The sequence below is a fragment of the Ovis canadensis genome, chromosome 26 (genome assembly GCF_042477335.2).
Source record: "Ovis canadensis isolate MfBH-ARS-UI-01 breed Bighorn chromosome 26, ARS-UI_OviCan_v2, whole genome shotgun sequence".
Lineage (NCBI taxonomy): Eukaryota > Metazoa > Chordata > Mammalia > Artiodactyla > Bovidae > Ovis > Ovis canadensis.
In genome coordinates this window covers 24,279,527-24,305,581 of record NC_091270.1, presented here as the reverse complement: position 1 = coordinate 24,305,581, position 26,055 = coordinate 24,279,527, and positions in this window count along the sequence as shown.

Sequence of the window (26,055 nt, the reverse complement as noted above, 5' to 3'; positions counted from 1 at the left end):
ATGCCATATCTTATTGAACTGGCAAAAAATGATATTAATAAATTGATTCATATTTGCAAGACTTCTTTGCACCTCTTCTCTCTCTCTCTCTCTCTCTCTGTTTCTCTCACTTAACTCAGCACCAAAATGTAGAAATGATTGGATTTTCATTAAGTCAGCGAAATAAGTCTTTACTCATTACAATGAGCAGCTATCACTTAGGAAATGCCAATAACCTTAGATGTCACCCCATGCTGATTCACTTCCACTGAAGCATAGAAAAAACTATTTCTCTGGATTTATTATCTACTCATATGGGAACATTCAAATACAATTAAACTTTTGAATATGAACAAGGGCCATGCTGACCAGCTCCGAGAGCCTTGGCAGACCAGTTATGATCATACCTCCTGGATCTTAGTTTCCATCTCTAAAAGTGATATTTGGTTATGATTTCAAAATTGTTATTCAGCTATTGTTGGGAGAATACAATTAAAAGCAAAATATATGTATATTTAGAGATAGCAGTAGATAGAGAGAAAGAGAGATTTATTTTAGGAGTTGACTCACATGATCATGGAAGCTGGGAAGTCTCACCATCCACCATCTGCAAGCTGAACACTGAGGCAAGCTGGCGGAATTGGACTTTAACTGGTATCATTGAGTCCAAATCTAAAGGCCTGAGAACCAGGAACACTGATGTCCAAGGGCAGCAGAAGACAGACGTTCCAACTCAAATCGGAGAACAAATTCACCCTTCCTCTGACTTTCTGATCTATGCAAACCCTCTCTCAGGTAATTCGATGGTGCCCATTTGTGTTGATGGGGACATCTTTGTTACTTAGCTTACAGATACAAAGGATAATCTCTTCCAGAAACACCCTCACAGACACACTCAGAAATATTTCATCAGATAACTAGAAATTATCTATACCAACTATATTATACTAGTCAATATGACACATAAAATTAACCATCACATAGTACCAAAAAAAAAGAAAAGTTCTTGCCATGATCTATGATATTTTAAGAGATGTCTATCTGTGTGTCTGAGAGAGAAATTTGTAGAATAGTGATGGGATTTTTAAAAAAATAGAAATCTATCAATGGTGGACATATCACAAAAGGTCCATTGTGATGAGGAGACAATCAGGAAGGATGTGAAAGGGAGGTTAGAAAGAATAAGAGTGTGAGAGGCCACTCCAATTCTAGAAAATTCAGTAACAATTTTAAGGCTCAAAAGGACATGAAATTAGAAAATGATATTTTCTTGGCAGGAAAGCTATGACAAAGCTAAACAGTGTATTAAAAGGCAAAGACATCACTTTGCCAACAAAGGTCCTTAGAGTCAAAGCTATGGTTTTTCCAGTAGTCATGCACGGATGTGAGAGCTGGACCATAAAGAAGGGCGAGTGCCAAAGAATCGATGCTTTCAAACTATGGTGCTGGAGAAGATTCTTGAGAATCCCTTGAACATCAAGGAGCTCAAAATAATCAACCTTAAAGGAAATAAACCCTGAATATTCACTGGAAGGACTGATCTCGAGGCTTGAGCTCCAATACTTTGGCCACCTGATGTGAAGAGCTGACTCACTGGAAAAGACCCTGATTGCTAGGAAAGGTTGAGGGCAGGAGGAGAAGGGGGCAGAAGATGTTTGGATGGCATCACTGATTCAATGGACATGAACTCAGGAGATGGTGAGGGACAGGGAAGCCTGGCGTGCTGCAGTCCATGGGATCACAAAGAGTCAGACACGACTTGGAGACTGTGCAACAACAACAAGAGCCTTTTAATTAATCACAGGCCCTCACTAATGTTCCTAGTACTATAATATATTCAATTAAATCTATGTTCCTTCTAAAATCATAGATTCAATAAAAATATTTTTTACCCTGTTACTCATCTTTCATTGATGAAATCATACATTTATTCAGAAGGACAACACACCAGGGCAGAGAATTAGTATGTAATTTAGACAGAAAAATGCTACACAGCCCCTGAAGAAGTGTACAGCAACTTCTTTCTAAGACTTGTTTCCCCACGCCCCTTTTTTTTGGCATTACTCTGGGGCCTTCTTTTCAAAAAAAAGATGGGCTTCTTGCTCAGACAATAAAGTATACAGCCATGCACTCGATAAATGTTTATTTCTTATAAAGTTTTTAAAGTACAGGTATTTTTTATATGTCTTTGCTTGTGTGTGTAATTTTACACAAGGGAATTCATGTATCTGTTCTCTACTGTCGTATCCAGTAGAGTCATTTTTACTTCTGTCAAGAGCTGCTTGCAACCTTTGAGAAACAGAGAAAGCATTCAGAGTAGACTGCTTAACATATGTAAAGAAACATATTTAGTGTAGATTGAGGCAGATTTGATTTAAAGCATATCACTACAACCACAACATCAATATGCACCGGTACACAAGCATGCCTGCAACAAGGAAGAAGAAAAAAAGTTGTTAAAGGAAATGCTTTATGACCAGTTTTACCTACTTTATGGTGCTGACTACTAAGTAATTCTGCTGCCTTGGAACTAGGTTAAAAATGTAAAGTTGTGTGTGTGATTATTTCTGTGTCTTTTTCTTACAATTAACATAAACGTGATCTATGTTGGTAATTTTTAAAAACACACACACTAAGGAGCTTAGGCAGCATTAAAAATGCTGATCTGCAGTTCACTCCCAGGAAAGCAGAAGCTCATTCTTACACACCCTGAGGGTGAGCACCTTTGGGATATTTTAGTAAAATTACAAGTTATATTATATAAAAGAGAACCATTAGAAATTAATGCTAAACTCTAACCAGGTTTGGTTGTACCACACTAGATCTTAAATGACATGCAAAAGTTTCTTTTCAGGGGAAAAACGTAGCATAATTTGTGAAACTACTTTCAAATTATAGGCATAGAGAAGAACTACTCACCAAACTACCCTCCTATTACAGTTGACCTGCAAACAAAACACAAGGGATTTATAAAAGACAAATCTAAGTAGTGGTTCTCATAATCTATTGCATATAAGAAGGTCTAGCTTCTAGAAACTAATGATGATTATGAATGACTGCCAGAAATTCTAATTTATTAAAAATTATTCTGAGACAGAAGAATTCTGTCTGGTCTAAAGAATGATTCGATTATGAACATCATTGTAAGCCTAGAATGTTCAGGCAGGATTATATAGATCCTTCCCATATATCCATACATAAAATACACTAGGGACAGAGAATAGCAGGAAATCAACATTTTCCCAAAGTCTGATAATAGTATTGTCTAGCCAGAGCCATGGTAGTACACGCACCTTCACACCAAAATCAAACACTTCTGCTTCTGACCACCTCAGATTCCTAAACCTGAAATAGCCTCTCTGTTATTAATAAACAGAAAATCTATCAAAACATCTAAGGAAACTGTTTTCAGATGCTGGACAGCAAACATCACTTCACTTTAATCCCTAAAAAATTGTAAATAAACATGATGAGTCCTATAACACCGCCAGATTTCTACCTAAAGCAAATCAGTGTCCCTTCCTTGAAGAGGAAGAGATCAGAGTTCAGGGAGGCTGAGACAGAACAAAGGGCTGAAGAGAGAAAGCTATGCAGAGGGAGAGTTCCAGAAATCCATTCAATGCTCCCCTTAAATTTGCTGCTGAAAACCAAGAGGCACAGGCAAAGAGTGAAATTCCATGAGGCCAGCTGAGAATCTTAGGGAGGTATAAACTAAACTGTCCTCAGAGCTCACCCAGGGAGATGGAGCACTCCAATTCTACACATCCAGAATAGAAAATCCTCACTGAACATAGAGAGGTCAGTAGAGACCGCAGACAGCCTTAGGAACCAAGTTCAACAAGCTGCAAGTGAGGAGCACTCTACATTCTTCTATGTAAAAACAGTTCTAAGCTGGTCTCTAAGATTCCTCTGTCGTCCATGCTTTGTATAAATCCCAAACTGTGGGTGAAACACACTATCTAGGTAACAAATAAGTTACATTTACTAATAATGTTAAAACACTCAGCAAACTAGGACTGAAAATAAACTTCCACAAAACACAAGAGTAAAAACCAATGAAACAGACAATGAAGAAATAATAAAATGAAGATAAATGATACCAAGAGTAAATTGTTTGGAAAAAAATCAGTAAAATTGATAAAACTCAAATTAGACTGATCAAGAAAAAAAAGAGAATATAAAGGATCAAAATAGAGTTTCACCAAGGGAACACACTGGTCATAGTAAATACACTCTTCCAACAACACAAGAGGCAGCTCTACACATGGACATCACCAGATGGCCAATACTGAAATCAAATTGATTATAGTCTTTGCAGCTGAAGATGGAGAAACACTATACATTCAGCAAAAACAAAAGCTCAGCAAAACCCAGAGCTGACTGTGGCTCAGACCATGAGCTCCTTATTGCAAACTTCAGGTTTAAATGAAGACAGTAGAGAAAACCACTAGACCATTCAGGTGTGACCTAGATCAAATTCCTTATGGTTATACAGGGAAGGTGATGAATAGATTCAAGGGATTAGGTCTGGTAGACAGAGTTCTAGAAGAACTATGGACAAGGTTCATAACATTGTACAGGAAGCAGTGACCAAAACCATCCCAAGAAAAAGAAATGAAAGAAGGCAAAGTAGTTGTCTGAAGAGGCCTTACAAATAACTTAGAAGAGAACTGAAAGGCAAAGGAGAAAGGGAAAGATATATCAAACTGAATGTAGAGTTCCAGAGAATAGCAAAGAGATATTTTAAAAACAAAACAAAACAAAAAACCTCCTAAAGTGAACAATGCAAAGAAATAGAGGAAAACAGTAGAATGGGAAAGACTAGAGATCTCTTCAAGAAAATTGGAGATACCAAGGGAACATTTCATGCAAAGATGGGCAAAATAAAGGACAGAAACTTCAAGGACCTAACAGAGCAGATAAGATTGAGATGATATGGCAAGAATACACAGAATAACTATACAAAAAACACTTAATGAACCAGCTAACCACAACGGTATGGTCACTCACCTAGAATCAAACATCCTGGAATGTGAAGTAAGAGGGCCTTAGGAAGCATCACCATGTACAAAGCTAGTGGAGGTGATTGAATTCCAGCTGAGCTATTTCAAATCCTAAATGATGATACTCTGAAAGTGCTGCACTCAACATGTCAACAAATTCGTAAAACTCAGCAGTGGCCACAGGACTGGAAAAGATCAGTTTTCATTCCAATCCCTAAGAAAGGCAAAGCCAAATCATGTTCAAACTAAAGTACAATTGTGCTCATTTCACATGCTAGAAAGGTAATGCTCAAATTCCTTCAAGCTAGGCTTCAACAGTATGTGAATCAATAACTTCCACAGGTACAAGCTAGATTTAGAAAAGGCAGAAGAACTAAAGGTCAAATTGCCAACATCCATTGGATCATAGAAAAAGCAAGGGAATTCCAAAAAAAAAAAAAAAAATCTACTTCTGCTTCATTGACAGACTTTGACTGTGTGGATCACAACAAACTCTAGAAAATTCTTCAAGAAATGGCCTTCTCTGGTAACTCAGTCAGTAAAGAATCCTCCTGCAATGCGGGAGACCTGGGTTTGATCCCTGGGTTGGGAAGATCCCCTGGAGAAGGAAATGGCAACCCACTCCAATATTCTTCTGGAGAATTCCATGGACAGAGGAGCCTGGCAGGCTATAAACCATAGGATTACAAAGAGTCAGATGTGACTGTGTGACTTTCACTTATCTACTCCTGAGAAGTCTGTATGCAGGTCAAAAAAAAGCTTTTCAAGTCCCAGACAAGCCCCCACAAAACTAAGCAAGCAAACAAAACAAATTTAATAAATTGTCATCAGTTCAGTTCAGTCGCTCAGTCATGTCCAACTCTTTGCGACCCCATGAATCACAGCAAGCCAGGACTCCCTGTCCATCACCAGCTCCCAGAGTTCACTCAGACTCACGTCCATCAAGTCATTGATGCCATCCAGCCATCTCATCCTTGGTCATCCCCTTCTTCTCCTGCCCCCAATCCCTCCCAGCATCAAAGTCTTTTCCAATGAGTCAACTCTTCGCATGAGGTGGCCAAAGTACTGGAGCTTCAGCTTTAGCATCATTCCTTCCAAAGAAATCCCAGGGCTGATCTCCTTTAGGATGGACTGGTTGGATCTCCTTGCAGTCCAAGGGACTCTCAAGAGTCTTCTCCAACACCACAGTTCAAAAGCATCAGTTCTTCAGCGCTCAGCCTTCTTCACAGTCCAACTCTCACATCCATACACAACTACTGGAAAAACCACATATTGTCATAAGAGAATAAAATTTAAAACCTCTAGGTTCATATGACTTTATTGATTAAAATAAAAGGAAAACTATCCAACTACCATTCATAATAATAACTCCCAGAAAATTCGGGATAGAAGGGAACTTTTTTAGCTTCATAAGTAACATCTACAAATAACATAGAGCTCACATCATACTAAAAATAGGAAGACTAAGATCAGAAACAGAAGAAAAATAACCACTCTAATTTCTTCTACTCAATTGTATTAGAGTGTATAAGGGTGGGGGAGGAAAATGAAACAAAATTCAGACTGGTTGGGAATAGATTTCATGATCCTGCATAGAGAAAGCCTAAAGAAATATGCAAGAAAGTTGCCAGAATTAATAAATACATTTAGCAAGATGCAGAATGTATAGTTGATATAAAAACATTTATATGTCTATATAAAAGCAGTCACACAAAACCAGAAACGCAAACTTAAAAATTGATTTATCTTGTAATAACATCCAGAAACAGGATAGAATAAACTTAACAACTTTGAGCAAGACACATACAGTTAAAACTACAAAATACCACCAAAATTAGAGATTTAAATCAATGAAAGAAATACATCATGTTCAAAGATCAAAGAATGAAAATTGGTTAAGATGTCAGTTATCTCAAAATTGGTCTTCAGAATCAATGCGATCTCAATCAAGCACATTATTTCTTCCCATTGTTATTACCATTGATTTGCTTTCACTGTTCCACGTGAAAACCAAGGTTACTGAAGCATGTTTTTGCGTCTATGGATCTGGGAAAAAAAATTTTTTAAGGTAGAATGGAAAGAAAACAAGCGATTTATTTCCAAGAAGCATCACTGTTTAGGACGTGGGCAAAAAGGAGTGAACAGTGAGTGAGACTGAGGTTAATTATAAAGACATTTGAAGAACAACCAATACGGAGTGTTTCAAGAACAAAAGTAAGGCAACTGCCATTTCTGCAAAGAAATCCAGTCGAATGAAGAAGTGAAGTGAGACCACTGAGTTTATTAAGGGGGTTTTGTGCCATCTGCAGAGAAATATGTCATCAGTTTACGTGTTCTTTCCTTTGAGAGTAATTGCTCATCCATCTAACAACAGGGATGTTTGCTTTCCGTCGTAGTCATTGTCGGCATTGTTCACTCACTAAGTCATGCCCAACTCTTTGCAACCCCATGAACTGCAGCATGGACTGTCATATCATACAATATGAATATTCGTTTAGCAGAATTTGATGTCAGATTGGTGCTGTTTCAATAAGGTTCTCTCCAGACAAACTGGAGTTGCAGTCCATCAAGTTCAGATACTCAGTATAGGATTTTTTAGAAGATTTAAAACTTTTCAACTAAAAATTGAGCCTGTCAGCAAGTGGATCAGGAAATAAATCATCAATATCAAAATGTCTCAAACCAGACTTCTAAAACTGACCATAACCTCAAATTTTCTATCTCAGTGAAAATCATTCTATACACTATAGATTCATTTACCTCTTTCATTTATATAGCCTCTTTAAAAATGTGTGTGTTTTTTTTTTTTATTTGTAGGGCACAAGATATGGTATATATTAGTTTAACTGCATTGATGATGGGGCTGAAACCTCCAATTTCTTTATTTTCATGTATTTGATAATACTTTAATGAAGATGGTTTATTAATGATTCTTCTAGTAATTGTGTGGTTATCAATTTACCTTGGGTTTCTGATGGCTTTTGTCATAGATATTTTACTGTTCAATTATTTATCACATAGTTTTATGACTAGATTGTCTTTAACAGGAATTATGGCTAAAGGAGTTATTGCAACTAATGAGGCTTCACTCGTGCACACTACACATAGGCAAAAGTGGTGATTACTAGCTTAGCAATAAACCATTACCCTCTTTGTCTCATATTATTGAGGAAGTTTTTCTTAAAGGAACACTATGCACTTGTCACTGTGTCTGGCCTTGGTGGTAGTCTCTTTCCCCAAAGATTTCACATTTTAGGGAGATAATGCACAGCCTTCTAACATATGTAATAACTTTTATCAATATAAAATTAATAATTCTATTCTGTTAAAGTTTGTCTATCATTAATTAAACTCCTGTGTGTCTTTCCTCTTATTAGAAATGTATTCTTATTCTGTCAAAATATTCAGTTTAACTCTGCTTTAGGTTTTTTCCATTATGGGCAGCACATAATTAAATTTACTTTTGTTTTGGTTGTTTGACACAATCTGAGAGAATTTTTGTTTCTGTAGGGGACTTTGTTCTATGATCATTTATAGCAATGACTGATGTTCTTGGGTATATTTCTGTTTTCTTGGTTTATGTTTCGGTTTATTAGATTTCTTTGTTGTTTCATTTATTTTATGCCAGTTTATTACATTAACAGAGCTCTCACACTCTATTCAATAATTCGAAAGTCAAACTTTTAAAAAATTCTAGTCCTATTTGTCTCTAAGCTTTCCCAAACCTACATGAATCTACTTCTCCTAATATGACAACCTAAAAAGTATACAAAAATATGACACTCTCTCTTGTTGGAGGGAAAAAAGGTCTGATTTTTCTATCTCCCATCCATTTTTATCTTCTTGTGAATTCAATCTTGACATTCCAATCAATAATTATTTTATTTTTAATTTTATTTTAATATTTAAACATAATATTTTACGAATTATTTTATTTCCCTTTTGTTGTATTTATTCTCATGAGAACTAATTTAAAATTTTCATTTCACATTACTATTTCAGTGATCATTCAGTTCAGTTCAGTTCAGTCTCTCAGTCCTGTCCGACTCTTTGTGACCCCATGAATCGCAGCACGCCAGGCCTCCCTGTCCATCACCAACTCCTGGAGTTCACTCAGATTCACGTCCATCGAGTCAGTGATGCCATCCAGCCATCTCATCCTCGGTCGTCCCCTTCTCCTCCTGCCCCCAATCCCTCCCAGCATTAAAGACTTTTCCAATGAGTCAACTCTTCGCATGAGGTGGCCAAAGTACTGGAGTTTCAGCTTTAGCATCATTCCTTCCAAAGAAATCCCAGGGCTGATCTCCTTCAGAATGGACTGGTTGGATCTCCTTGCAATCCAAGGGACTCTCAAGAGTATTCTCCAACACCACAGTTCAAAAACATCATTAGTAGTACTTATATATTATGAACTACACATTCTTAAATTTTTCATTTGCATTTATCTCAAGATCAGCTGTTCAGTAGGAGTAAGTCTTCAAGACACTCCTTCTAATCTTTATGTTTCTGAGAAAATCTCCTTTGTTGCATTTACAGGTATTGGGTGTTGATATTTTGTTTCAAAACTGTTTTCTCTCAAAATTTTATGGCTGGTTGAGAATTGGACTGTGAAGAAATCTGAGTGCCGAAGAATTGATGCTTTTGAACTGTGGTGTTGGAGAAGACTCTTGAGAGTCCCTTGGACTGCAAAGAGATCCAACCAGTCCATTCTAAAGAAGACCAGTCCTGGGTGTGCATTGGAAGGACTGATGCTGAAGCTGAAACTCCACTACTTTGGCCACCTCATGTGAAGAGTTGACTCATTGGAAAAGACTCTGATGCTGGGAGGGATTGGGGGCAGGAGGAGAAGGGTACGACCGAGGATGAGATGGCTGGATGGCATCATGGACTCGATGGACGTGAGTCTGAGTGAACTCCGAGAGATGGTGATGGACAGGGAGGCTGCGATTCACGCGGTCGCAAAGAGTCGGACATGACTGAGCAACTGAACTGACTGACTGACTGATTGTTCCATTGCCTTCTGGAAATTCATGTTGTAGACAATTGCTACTGTAAGATTTTTTAAAACAATGAAAGTTTTGTTATTGTTGTTCTGCTAGAAAGCCAGCAGGATATTTTTCTTGAGGTTGAAGATATTGCTAATACATCTCTACCAAAGTGTCTCTTTTTTAGCCTTTAAAATAGCAATCTCTTTCGCAGTTGAGATTTTATTTTTTCTTCATTAAATCTTCATTCATTCTATTTTTTTGATTGCTTTGGTTCCATTTTGGTTTCTGATTCAGGGTTTTATTTTCTTATAAGTTTATAGAAAAAAATTCTACTGATTATCTTTCCTGTCATTATTTTCTCTTTTATCATTTCCTTTGTATTCTGCAGAAACTTGTATAGCACGACTCACTCAATATTCTGTCAGTCACTCTCTACTGTTTACCTGTAGTTCTCATGTATCGTGTTGTTCCTTTAAGATTCCTTTCTGTTTCTTCCTATCTCAACCCATGGCTCACCATCTTCCTCTTCTGCTCTGGCCCCAGGGTCATACTAAGCACTGCATGTTTAAAGATAAACACGGCATAGCTCCTGACCTCAACATGTTCACATTCCAAAGAATGAGACAAACACACAACAGATAACGAAAGAACACTCTGCTTATAAAGTAACAGAGACATGTAAAGAACATGATGAGTCCATCAAAACTAGGCCCAGTGGTGACACGAACACTCCTCAGAGACAGAGAGCAAATAGAGTTTCATCACATGAAGTGGAAAGTGGAAGGCTCCCTAGACTCACCAGCATCTGGACAGGTGTCAGCAGTATTTGTGTGAAACTGTCAGTGCAGTACTTGTGAGCCTCAGGTGCCTTGGAAGTAATAAGAAATGAGGCAGGAGACACGGAGATGTCTGTTCCTGGAGATGCCCATGGCAGGGAGACTGCATTTCCCTTGTGAGTGGTGGGGAACCATTGTATAATGTTATAAAGTTTTATGCAGGAGATGATTTGAGAGAAATAAAACTGGAATCAGAGAGATGAATTGAGAATCAAATAAGTGTCTCTTTACAGTCCCTGCTCTTGTACTTGGAATCATTTTAAAAGTACAAAAAAGATTATTTATTTTTATTATATCTGATTTCTTATTGGATTTTCTAAAATACTTTACTCTGAGATTTCAGAGAAATGGTCCTCATAGAGCAGATTTTCATGGGTTTCACATTCATCTGACATATCTTTGCTTGATTTTGAATGAGATTATTTCTTTTTAGGTTGATTTTTGCTGACAAAGTAATGTTAAAATTTCCCTAATCACTGCTAACTTCATTTCTAACTGCAGTCATGTAACAGACAGGAATACTTTTCTCCCGAATCTAAACCAGAAGTGAATTATTGTACTATTATCTTCAGACACAACTTGGTGACTGAGCAACAGCAACAAATCTTCACCCTTATTTCCAATAACTAGTTTAGGATTATTCTAAAGCGACATTACTAAACTATTGATTTCTACCCAATTCTAAGAATCTGAAAAGAAAAACAACACCCCATGATACATGATACATGTGAGAGACAACATATTAATAAGTTACTATCCCATGTGGGGGCTCCTGTTGAGTCATGGAGTAAGTGCACATTTTCTAGTTTAAATATCCCCAATGATCTGGCTAGAGCACAGATAAATAAGAGTCTTCCGTTGCTTATCTTAGTTCCCTCCATGCATGCACAGGTATGGATTGTGTTTATCATTCCAGCCCATCAGTCTTTCAGTTCATTCTTGCATAGGGTAACTGCTAATTTTAGGCTCCATTGTCATGGTGTGTTAGGAACCAGAAGGAGATTGTCGTGAGCTTTGAATGTGATGTATGACATTCTATATGGCCAAGCAACAATTCACCCAAGAAGATCTGAAAGATCTTCTAAAATGGAATCTTCTGAGGGGGCAGTCCTAAGATGGCAGAGGAATAGGACGGGGAGACCACTTTCTCCCTCACAAATTCATCAAAAGAACATTTCAACACTGAGTAAATTCCACAAAACAACTTCTGAATGCTGGCAGAAGACATCAGGCACCCAGAAAAGCAGATCATTGTCTTCAAAAACAGTCATCATCCGCCTGAGAAGGGATGCCAGCAGTACACCCAGAAAACTGAGCAGCAGAGACGGGAAAGATGATAACTCGCAGCAACCACACTCACCAAACACCTGAGCTACTCGTACCTGGGGGGTCCAACCGAATCTGTGCCTCTGAGGGGAACCTGAGCACCGAGCCTGAGCAGCTTAGACAGGGGAGGTGTGTGCATCCTAGGGCCGGCCTCAGACGGTTCCCGGTGGAGCAACGTAGAGCCTGAACGGTGTGCGCCGAGAGCAGGGGCAGGCCCAGCAGGGCTGAGACACTGCGAGCACACGCCAGTGTTACTTGTTTGCAGCATCCTTCCCTCCCCACAGCACGACTGAACAAGTGAGCCTACAAAAAAAAAAAAAAAGGTATCTACCACCGCACCCCCCCCCCGCCCCCACCCCATGTCATGGCAGAAATCAGACACTGAAGAGACCAGCAAACAGAAGTTAAACAGAGGGAACTGCCTAGGAAGTGACCCCACACTGCCCACAACACCAGAGAAAAGGCCAGATATATCTTTACTATTTTTACAATCATTCCTTTTTGTTGTTGTTGATGTTGTTGTGTGATTGTTTTTTCTTAATTTTTCTTTTTTTTTAACTTTTTAAAATTTTTAAGTCCTCTATTTCTCATATAATTTTAATTTTAATTTTTATAACCTACTATTACTTTTCAAAAAAAAAGACCCTATTTTTAAAGCAAATGCTGTATATAGTCTTTTTGTGGTTGTTGTTGTTGTTTTTTTAATAATTCTTTGGCTTTGTTTTTTATTCTTCTTTTCTTTAATATTGTATTTTTGAAAATCCAACCTCTACTCTAGATTTTTAATCTTTGCTTTTTGATATTTGTTGTCAATTTTGTACATTTAAAAACCCAATCTTCAGTACCCAATTTTACCTGAGAGCGAGATTACTGGCTTGACCACTCTCTCCTCCTTTGGACTCTCCTTCTTCTCCACCAGGTGGCCTCTGTCTCTTCCCTCCCCCTTCTCTTCTTTACCCAACTCTGTGAATCTCTGTGTATTCCAGATGGTGGAGAACACCTAAGGAACTGGTTACTGGCTGGATCTGTCTCTCTCCTTTTCATTTCCCTCTTTTATCCTCCTGGCCACCTCTGTCTACTTCCTCCCTCTCCTCTTCCCTGTATAACTCCATGAATACCTCTGAGCGGTCCAGACTGTGGAGTGCACATAAGGAAGTGATTGCTGGCTAGCTTGTTTTCTCCTCTTTTGATCCCACCTCATCTCATTCCAGTCACCTCTAACTACCCCCTCCCTCTTCTCTTCTCCATATAACTCAGTGAACCTCTCTGGGTGTCCCTCAATGTGGAGAAACTTTTCATCTTTAACCTAGATGTTTTATCATCAATGCTGTATAGATGGAGAAGTCTTGAAGCTACTGTAAAAATAAAACTGAAAACCAGAAGCAGGAGGCTTAAGTTCAAATCCTGAGAACATCAGAGGACTCCTCAATTCAGGGAATATTAATCAATAGGCACTCATCAAACGCCTCCATACCTACACTGAAACCAAGCACCACCCAAGGACCAACAAGTTCCAAAGCAAGACATACCACACAAATTCTCCAGCAACACAGGAACACACCCCTGAGCTTCAATATACAGGCAGCTCAAAGTTACTCCAAAACCATTGATGTCTCATAACCCATTACTGGTCACTTCATTGCACTCCAGAGAGAAGAAATCCAGCTCCACCTACCAGAACTCCAACACAAGCCTCCCTAACCAAGAAACCTTGACAGGCCACTGATACAACCCCACCCACAGTGAGGAAACTCCATAATAAAGAGAACTCCACAAATACCCAGAATATAGAAAGGCCACCCCAAACGCAGCAATATAACCAAGATGAAGAGACAGAGGAATACCCAGCAGGTAAAGGAACAGGAGAAATGCCCACCATACCAAACCAAAGAGGAGGAGATAGGGAATCTACCTGAGAAAGAATTCCAAATATTGATAGTGAAAATGATCCAAAATCTTGAAGTCAAAATGGAATCACAGATAAATAGCCTGGAGACAAGGATTGAGAAGATGCAAGAAAGGTTTAACAAGGACCTAGAAGAAATAAAAAAGAGTCAATATATAATGAATAATGCAATAAATGAGATCAGAAACACTCTGGAGGCAACAAATAGTAGAATAACGGAGGCAGAAGATAGGATTAGTGAAATAGAAGATAGAATGGTAGAAATAAATGAATCAGAGAGGAAAAAAGAAAAAAGAATTAAAAGAAATGAGGACAATCTCAGAGACCTCCAGGACAATATGAAATGCTCCAACATTTGAATTATAGGAGTCCCAGAAGAAGAAGACAAAAAGAAAGACCATGAGAAAATCCTTGAGGAGATAATAGTTGAAAACTTCCCTAAAATGGGGAAGGAAATAATCACCCAAGTCCAAGAAACCCAGAGGGTTCCAAACAGGATAAACCCAAGGTGAAACACCCCAAGACACATATTAATCAAATTAACAAAGATCAAACACAAAGAACAAATATTAAAAGCAGCAAGGGAAAAACAACAAATAACACACAAGGGGATTCCCATAAGGATAACAGCTGATCTTTCAATAGAAACTCTTCAGGCCAGAAGGGAATGGCAAGACATACTCAAAGTGATGAAAGAAAATAACCTATAGCCCAAACTACTGTACCCAGCAAGGATCTCATTCAAATATGAAGGAGAAATCAAAAGCTTTACAGACAAGCAAAAGCTGAGAGAATTCAGCACCACCAAACCAGCTCTCCAACAAATGCTAAAGGATATTCTCTAGACAGGAAACACAAAAAGGGCATATAAACCCCAATGCAAAACAATAAAGTAAATGGCAACGGGATCATACTTATCAATAATTACCTTAAATGTAAATGGGTTGAATGCCCCAACCAAAAGGCAAAGACTGGCTGAATGGATACAAAAACAAGATCCCTATATATGCTGCCTACAACAGACCCACCTCAAAACATTGGACATATACAGACTGAAAGTGAAGGGCTGGAAAAAGATATTCCATGCAAATAGAGACCAAAATAAAGCAGGAGTAGCAATACTCATATCCAATAAAATAGACTTTAAAACAAAGGCTGTGAAAAGAGACAAAGAAGGCCACTACATAATGATCAAAGGATCAATCCAAGAAGAAGATATAATAATTATAAATATATATGCACCCAACATAGGGGCAATGCAATATGTAACACAAATGCTAACAAGTATGAAAGGGGAAATTAACAAAAACACAATAATAGTGGGAGATTGTAATACCCCACTCACACCTATGGACCGATCAACTAAACAGAAAATTAACGAAGAAACACAAACTTTAAATGATACAATAGACCAGTTAGACCTAATTGATATCTATAGGACATTTCACCCCAAAACAATGAATTTCACCTTTTTCTCAAGTGCTCACGGAAACTTCTCCAGGATAGATCACATCCTGGGCCATAAATCTAACCTTGATAAATTCAAAAAAATCAAAATCATTCCAAGCATCTTTTCTGACCATAATGCAGTAAGATTAGATCTCAATTACAGGAGAAAAACTATTAAAAATTCCAACATATGGAGGCTGAACAACACGCTTCTGAATAACCAACAAATCACAGAAGAAATCAAGAAAGAAATCAAAATATGCATAGAAACTAATGAAAATGAAAACACAAAAACCCAAAACTTGTGGGACAGTATAAAAGCAGTGCTAAGAGGAAAGTTCATAGCAATATAGGCATACCTCAAGAAACAAGAAAAGAGTCAAATAAATAACCTAACTCTACACCTAAAGCAACTAGAAAAGGAGAAATGGAGAACCCTAGGGTTAGTAGAAGGAAAGAAATCTTAAAAATTAGGGCAGAAATAAATGCAAAAGAAACAAAAGAGACCATAGCAAAAATCAACAAAGCCAAAAGCTGGTTCTTTGAAAGGATAAATAAAATTGACAAACCATTAGCCAGACTCATCAAGAAATAAACGGAGGAAAATCAAATCAATAAAATTAGAAATGAAAATGGAGAGATCACAACAGACAACACAGAAATACAAAGGATCATAAGAGACTACTATCAACAATTATATGCCAATAAAATGGACAACGTGGAAGAAATGGACAAATTCTTAGAAAAGTACAACTTTCCAAAACTGAACCAGGAAGAAATAGAAAATCCTAACAGACCCATCACAAGCACGGAAATTGAAACTGTAATCAGAAACCTTCCAGCAAACAAAAGCCCAGGTCCAAACGGCTTAACAGCTGAATTCTACCAAAAATTTCTAGAAGAGCTAACACCTATCCTACTCAAACTCTTCCAGAAAATTGCAGAGGAAGGTAAAATTCCAAACTCATTCTATGAGGCCACCATCACCCTAATACCAAAACCTGACAAAGATGCCACATAAAAAGAAAACTACAGGCCAATATCACTGATGAACATAGATGCAAAAATCCTTAACAAAATTCTAGCAATCAGAATCCAACAACACATTAAAAAGCTCATACACCATGACAAGCAGGCTTTATCCCAGGGATGCAAGGATTCTTCAATATCCACAAATCAATCAATGTAATTCACCACATTAACAAATTGAAAAATAAAAGCCATATGATTATCCCAATAGATGCAGAGAAGGCCTTTGACAAATTTCAACATCAATTTATGATAAAAACTCTCCAGAAAGCAGGAATAGAAGGAACACCCCTGAACATAATAAAAGCTATATATGACAAACCCACAGCAAACATTATCCTCAATGGTGAAAAACTAAAAGCGTTTCTCCTAAAGTCACAAACAAGACAAGGGTGCCCACTTTCACCGCTACTATTCAACATAGTTCTGGAAGTTTTGGCCGCAGAAATCAGAGCAGAAAAAGAAATAAAAGGAATCCAAATTGGAAAAGAAGAAGTAAAATTCTCACTGTTTGCAGACAACATGATCCTCTACACAGAAAACCCTAAAGACTCCACCAGAAAATTACTAGAGCTCATCAATGAATATAGTAAAGTTGCAGGCTATGAAATCAACACACAGAAATCCCTTGCATTCCTATACACTAATAATGAGAAAGTAGAAAAAGAAATAAGGAAACAATTCCATTCACCATTGCAATGAAAAGAATAAAATACTTAGGAATATATCTACCTGAAGAAACTAAAGACCTATATATAGAAAACTATAAAACACTGATGAAAGAAATCAAAGAGGACACCAATAGATGGAGAAATATACCATGTTCATGGATCGGAAGACTCAATATAGTGGAAATGAGTATTCTACCCAAAGCAATCTATAGATTCAATGCAATCCCTATCAAGCTACCAGTGATATTTTTCACAGAACTAGAACAAATAATTTCAAGATTTGTATGGAAATATAAAAAACCTAGAATAGCCAAAGCAATCTTGAGAAAGAAGAATGGAACTGGAGGAATCAACTTGCCTGACTTCAGGCTCTACTACAAAGCCACAGTCATCAAGACAGTATGGTACTGGCACAAAGACAGAAGTATAGATCAATGGAACAAAATAGAAAGCCCAGAGATAAATCCACGCACCTATGGACACCTTCTCTTCGACAAAGGAGGCAAGAATACACAATGGAGTAAAGACAATCTCTTTAACAAGTGGTGCTGGGAAAACTGGTCAACCACTTCTAAAAGAATGAAACTAGATCACTTTCTAACACCACACACGAAAATAAAATCAAAATGGATTAAAGATCTAAATGTAAGACCAGAAACTATAAAACTCCTACAGGAGAACATAGACAAAACACTCTCCGACATAAATCACAGCAGGATCCTCTATGATCCACCTCTCAGAATACTGGAAATAAAAGCAAAACTAAACAAATGGGATCTAATTAAAATTAAAAGCTTCTGCACAACAAAGGAAACTATAAGCAAGGTGAAAAGACAGCCTTCAGAATGGGAGAAAATAATAGCAAATGAAGCAACTGACAAACAACTAATCTCAAAAATGTACAGGCAACTTATGCAGCTCAATTTCAGAAAAATAAACGACCCAATCAAAAAATGGGCCAAAGAACTAAATAGACATTTCTCCAAAGAAGACATACAGATGGCTAACAAACACATGAAAAGATGCTCTACATCACTCATTATCAGATAAATGCAAATCAAAACCACAATGAGGTACCATTTCACACCAGTCAGAATGGCTGCGATCCAAAAGTCTGCAAGCAATAAATGCTGGAGAGGGTGTGGAGAAAAGGGAACCCTCCTACACTGTTGGTGGGAATGCAAACTAGTACAGCCACTATGGAGAACAGTGTGGAAATTCCTTAAAAATTTGCAAATAGAACTGCCTTATGACCCAGCAATCCCACCGCTGGGCATACACACCGAGGAAACCAGAATTGAAAGAGACACGTGTACCCCAATGTTCATCGCAGCACTGTTTATAATAGCCAGGACATGGAAACAACCTAGATGTCCATCAGCAGATGAATGGATAAGAAAGCTGTGGTACATATACACAATGGAGTATTACTCAGCCATTAAAAAGAATACATTTGAATCAGTTCTAATGAGATGGATGAAACTGGAGCCTATTATAGAGAGTGAAGTAATCCAGAAGGAAAAACACCAATACAGTATACTAATGCATATATATGGAATTTAGAAAGATGATAATGATAACCCTGTATGCAAGACAGCAAAAGAGACACAGATGTATAGAACGGACTTTTGGACTCAGAGGGAGAGAGAGAGGGTGGGATGATTTGGGAGAATGGCATTGAAACATGTATACTATCATGTAAGCAACGAATTGCCAGTCTATGTTTGATACAGGATACAGGATGCTTGGGGTTGGTGCACGGGGATGATCCGGAGAGATGATATGGGGTGGGAGGTGGGAGGGGGGTTCAGGATTGGGAACTCATGTACACCCGTGGCAGATTCATGTCAATGTATGGCAAAACCAATACAGTATTGTAAAGTAAACTAAAGTAAAAATAAAAACTTAAAATATAAATAAATAAATAAAAGAACCTTTAGACACAACATAAGGCAATTCCATGCATGTCCTTTCACACAGAGTCCCAAGGACATTCACACATTCAGGGGAAATAAAAAATGGAATCTTCTAAAGATTCTAAAATAAAACCTGATCATGTCATTTCCCTCAATAAAGTGAAAGTGAAAGTGAAAGTGAAGCCGCTCAGTCACGTCCAACTCTTTGCAATCCTACGGACAGTAGACTACCAGGCTCCTTTGCCCATGGGATTTTCCAGGCAAGAATACTGGAGTAGGCTGCCATTGCCTTCTCCAGGGGATCTTCCCAACCCAGGGATTGAACCCGGGTCTCCCTCATTGTAGGCAGACACTTTACCATCTGAGCCACCAGGGAAGTCTCTATCATCAACTCCCAATCACCTCTAGAATATAATTAAGTCTCCTCAGTAGGGCAAAATATGGTCATTTGTGATCTGGCTTCTGCATTCTATGCTATTATCAACTGTGCCCACTGCCCCAGACAGACTCTGGCCTCTTACACTTTGGAATGACTTGATTCCCAAACATCATTTACACTTCTGTGCCAGGGGTCTTGGCACAGGGTATTTTGTTACATATTTATTTCCATCCATTTACCTTCTTTTTTTTTTTTGTAGACTAACTTCTTTACTTACCATCTACATTATATATTACCCCAATTTGCAGCTCACACTCTCTTATATCCAAATATAAATGTGTAAATTTGGAAGAGACAATTTGATTTATGTTTATTCATATCCATGACCCAGTAAACTTCAGCAGAAGTAGAGACGGTGAATTTAAGAAAAATACCACCTTCCAGACCTTAGTCCATGTACCTTCTTTAAGGTATAAAAAGAGCAGTCAAGGAGGAGAGAAAAGAACTGAGGTGTCTGGTGTAGGCGGTAGGTTTAATATTTCTATTTCCTACATTATGTCTTCTCCACTAGACTGATTTTCTTCTGAAAGAGTTTTTGCCTTTGTCATTTTTATATTGTCAGAGTCTACTATATAGCTGAAACCTGCTTCATTATTTGATGAATTAATGAAGAAAGGTAAGGCGGCAAACTGAAAAGGAGTAACTGTACATGGAAAATACTTTTAATATGGAAGAGTTATATATTTGTAGGCTGAGAAGTTGTGCAAGCTACAGATTCAGTGCAGTTCCTTTCAAAATATCAATGGCATTTTTCACAGAACAAAGAACTTTAAAATTTGTATGAAAACACAATAGACCCTGAATAGCTAAAACAATCTTGAGAAAGGAGAACAAATCCTCAGGTATCACACTCCCTGGCTTCAGACTATACTAAAAATCTATAATAATCAAAACAGTATGTGGCTGGTACACAGACACATAGATCAGACACAAAGATCAATGGAAAAGAATAGATAGCCCAGTAATAAATTCACACACATATGGCCAATTAATTTATGACAAAGGAGGAAAGAGTATACAGTGGAGAAAAGACAGTCTTTTCAATAAATGATGCTGGGAAAACTGGACAGCTACATGTAAAAGAATGAAATTAGGGTGTCTTCTAATACCATATACAAAAATAAACTCAAAATGGATTAATGGCCTAAATATAAGGCCAGAAACCATAAAACTAGAAGAAAACATAGAACACTCTTTGACATAAATTGTAGCAATATTTTTGGGGGACCTATCTCCAAAGAAACAAGAGCAAAATAAACAGATGGGACCTGATTAAACTTAAAAGCTTTTGCACAAAAAGGAAATAACCAACAAAATACAGCCTACCGGAAGGGAGAAAATATTTGCAAGGCATACAAATTTTTAAAATTAAACAGATAAAATACTTTGAAGTACTTTTGGTAACTGAATAGGGTGGGTAGGAAGCAGCAAAATTTGATTTTTGTATTGTGACTATGTAAGGCATAATATGTAGATTTTAATACCATCTATGAACTCACTTCAATAATGCTGCATATATATTAAAAAATAGTTATCAAAGAAAAAAGCACCAAGCCATGGATATAGCTAATGCACTCCAAATACCGTATTATTTGCACATATTAGTTAATATTCTGCTTATCCCTCAATGAACTTGTAGTCATAGTAGTAAAATCTGATAAAATAATATTTGAGATGACATAATCTAAAATATTTTAAAAATGAGATCCAAATGATTTCTGATTACTCCAGAAGGACTCCTGTGTTATGAAATGCACAGCTTATTTTTATGAAAAAATATGCAAACCCACTGAATTAACTCAGTCCTCTCTAACTCTTGAGCTAAAACCCTGTATTCTGTTGCTTCTTCTAAATTGGTTTCTACAAAATTCCCAGAATCCAAGCCTGTAAACTAGGGCTTGTCTCTACCCCTTCTTACAATGTGGCAATGGCAGCATTTTTGTCTATTTCAGCAAAAGCATTAAATCTCTTTGGGGGATTATTTAAACCACTGCTAACCCAGGGTGTTATTTTAATGTTGAAACTGCTGCTTTGCTATTTTGTAATTAAACAGATTTTTCTTGATGCAAATATTCAGCAACATTCTTCAGGGACATTTTAAAGCAAATGTTCCCATTTTGTGTGGTGTAGCAAATGAAGTCATCTTTGTGTTTTTCCTATTGTATTTTGTAAGATTGTAAAAGCACTTTGCTCCTAGAAAGCCCTATAATGGCTATAAGCACAGCAGTCTGAAGAAAAGCTTGAAGAATACAGAAACACAATTTGAAACAATGTGGAGTAACTCTCGGCTTCTGGGAAATAACAACAGTCGACAGACCAACCTGGCACACAGCAGTCAGAAATGAGGTCATACACATTTAACAAAAGCCTTGGGCATTTTAAAGGAAAAGAATAAGCCAAAGACAACTATTTTCCCAAGCCAAAAGATTCTTCAGATGTATAGTAAAAAAAAAAAAAAAGGATTCCATATGGGTTCATGCAAGTACCTTTATGCCCACAGCTAACAACAATGACATAAGCTTGTCACATTAAGTTCAAATATGGAGTCCACCGATGTAAGTGCAGATTCAATAGATTTCTTTGACCAGCAATTCAACATTACTCTCTCCATTTTTAGCTGCTGACTTTAGCATTCTTATTTTCTATAGTTATTTCTTCAAGTAATTTTCTATATATTCAGAAAACTGGGAGAAAAAGATTTATTGGAGAATTGTGAATCATATTCGGCTAGCTGGTAATTGAAATGCTTTCTAAGCACACACTTTTCGGTAGAGTGTTGCTATGGGGGAAATTTACCTCCCGTGGATTGTCTTCAAAGCTATAAGAACTCATTTTGTTTTCTTTTGCTTGAGGTTGGGGGTGGGAGGTTGATGTTGCATCCTCATTCAGATGAATTGACTTTTATTCCATATGTTCTGTTTGAAGGCCTGTAATTTCACCACTGTTGATGGTGGGAATGAAGTTTGGTGGAGGAAATGATGTGGAAAGCCGCATTTGATATTTCTGGGCTGTCCTAGCAAGTTGGAGAGTTAGCAAGCAAACAGATTTTACACACAGCATCTTCCAGCACATTAGAAAGCTAAATGTCCTTTCCTTTTCAAAGAATAATTATTGCAGTTTGATTTATCAATAATGTTTTCACTGTAATTATAACAGAAATAATGAATGGATCTTCTGTCTGCTAAGAGTGATGCTCTCTTCTATGGAGCTTGTTTGGCCAGCTCTACCAATAAGTCAAACAAATTTAACATATTAAGGCTGTTATATACAGTAATTTTCAGCAGAGCAACACAACAGCTCTATTTCCAGGCAGTAGTTTCTTGTAATAAATTAACATCAAAACAAATGAAAAGTTGGAAACTTATTTCTGCTAATGTAAAAATATGTATTATATAATGAATCTGTTTCCATGTAGGTTTATGGTGAAATCAACAGTTTGTCTTGATGCATTGTAGTATTAAAATACAAAAATAAACTGTACTCAAGGGGAATAAACGTGGAAAGTTCTGAAATTTATGGTAGAACAAAGCATAGGTTTGAAAACCATCCCACCATATGGCTAGCTTTTCTCTTCTTTTCTTCCTTCCTACTCCCTCCCCTCTTTCCTTCCCTCCTTCCTTCCTTCCTTCCTTTGAGAGACCTTACTGCAAAAACAATTTGATGCTTTGGATGAAATAATGTCACAAGATTTCTTAATCACTTAGTCCTGTGCTTGGCCATTTGGGGCGGTCACGCCTGTCACCTCCCGGCTATGGGCAATAATGAAAATGGACCTTTTCATTAGTTACATACAACACATAATGGCTGTGAGATTCTAACATCCTTTATGCAAATGATTCTTTAGAGATTATTAATTAGTTTTTGAGGAATATTAATTTCTCCAGCCCTCCAAAATTATTGCTACTGGGAAATAGGCCTGAATTCATTTTAACTATGATAAAATTGCACTCAGTGACAATTAATGGAGCAAAGAGAAAGAGACCTCCGTGTCAAGTGAGCAGCCTGCCCTTATGATGGATTCTCGAGGATACTTTTAGTTTGTATGTACAGACATGATTTTAAGAACAGTGAGTACAACCTCTGGTCAGATAAATGTATAGGGCACCAGATCTGAAAATAATTTAAATACAGCCACATTAAGTTGAGTTCAGAGGTGTTTTAATGATCGATGTGCCTGTATTTCTGTATATGAAAAAATGAAAAGTAAAAAATTCAAAACATGCTCAAGGGAGCATCTAGTAGGCTTTGCTGAACTGCTACTGAGCTATTTACACTCAACCAATAGGATGCCAGGTAATGCCAGGAATGCATCCTTTAACTGCAAATGAGGCAGTTGGTTTTAATTAGAAATATCCAGGGAAAAATATAAAAAGAAATATAAAACACTGACAAAGCACAAAGTTAATTTTGTTAAAATTAACAATATCTTTTATTCTACCAGCTTACTGATAGATACCATACCATAGGAAATCTTATGAGCAAACCTATATTCACATTTATGGGTTAGGAATGTTGTTTAGTTCCACTTTGTTTTCTACCTTAGGAGTAAATGAATATAGTGTCAGAACTTTAAAATATGTTTTAAAATATATTCTTGAAAGACTGAGGTTGAAAACTCCATCAACAAATGTTTAAAAAAATAAATGAAATGAAGCAAAAAAAAAAATACTGTGAGCAAGCCACAGTTTGTGATTTTTTTTTTCTTTCTACATTAAATACTAGTTTAAAAGACTAGTGTCTGTGGCCTATTAAGAGAAAAAAACTGATGAGACAACAATTAAGTTTGGGAAGGAAAAGGACTCATGAAGTTTTCTGAGATTCTCAAATTAGTGAAAGACAAGATCCTTTCATGAGCAGCAAATGCTTCAAGTCTTCACCAACTATATATGTAGAGGCACACTGTACTGTTATACAATATACATCAAGTAGTGTAGAGAGTGATTATATCTAGGGTGAGAAAACAACAGCTAACATTGAAACGTGTCTCTACACTTTATTGCAAGCATATCTGTTGTCTGTATTCAAAAGTGTTTTTGAAGTTACCAAAAACAGATGCTAGTTTTTAATAGGTTGTGAGGTCTCAGACCCTATTGGAAATATAAATAATGTTTTGGACTCTCTTTCCAGGAAAAAAAAATTTAATATGCACATACAAATTGTTGCAAGCTCTTTTTATTATTTCAGACTTCACAAACACCTGGTATTCTGAAACCAATCTTTGAAGCGTCTTATGATTCAAAAATCTAGGCTGAGAAACTATGGTTTAACCATGAAAAGCTCTGAAAGTTGCTGGAAAACTAACATGTCTAAAAACATTACTCTTACTAGTCCACTTTCATGCCTAAAGTGATCCATTATTAATATTAAAATGGTGTATCTTGGAAATCACTTGTTAAGCATGCTAAAGCATGTTAGTCTCCCAGTCATATCCAACTCTTTGTGACCCCATGGAATGTAGCCTGCCAGGCTCCTCTGTCCATGGAAGTTTCCAGGCAAGAATACTGGAGTGGGTTGCCATTTCCTTCTCTCGGGGATCTTCCCAATCCAGGGATAGAACTTCAATCTCCACATGGTTTACAGATTCTTTACCGTCTGAGCCATGTTGTAAAAACTTACATAATACTGTATCAGTGTATATTCTTGCCAAGTTCATTTTCAGAAAATTGTCTGCTCTGGGGTTTAAAACAAAGCAGACAAATAAAAACCCAGGCCCTTCAGGCCCAGATAAAGGGCTGCAGGTCCCAAGTGGAGGACTGGTTTCCCATTCCTCCCAACGAGGACTGTGGGGCCCCGTCTCTGGCTGAGATGCAGGATGAGAAAGCAGAGGAAGCTGACAATCAGCACTTCCTGTCTCACAATTTTCTGTCCTGAATGTTACTAGCTCGTGATGGAGCGAGTATATTGCATCGTATGCCTAAGAACGATGACTGTACAAAACTAGACAAAAGCCAAATCTCTAAAATATGCTGGTTTCACTTATGAAAAATAACAGGCTGTTCATTTTCACCTCGAAAATATAGTATTGGTATTGCAATTTCACAGGAAAGTAAGTTTGCTCTTTTTGTTAAGAAGTTATCTCAAAAAAAAGAAAAAGAAGAAATCTCAGAACATTTCAAGTAATCAGAATGTGGTCTACTGGTCAAACAAGGATAGATATCTCAGCCTCATGAAATACCTGAGTCCAGCATGTGTCATTAAACTTTTCTTTTCTTATCCCCTACCTAAAAAAAAAAAAAAAAAAAAAAAAGGATTCTGCCCAAATAAGATTCGATCTCTGGGTGGGAAAGATCCCCCAGAGGAGGGCATGGCAACCCACTCTAGTATTCTTGCCTTGAGAATCCCATGCACGGAGTAGCCTGGAGGGCGATAGTCCATGGGGTCACATAGAGGTGGACTTGACTGAAGTGACTTGAAGTTGGACTTGACTGAAGTTATATAAATATATAATTATAATATATATTATAATAACATTAATAATTATCCTATTACAATATAATTATAATACATTGTAGT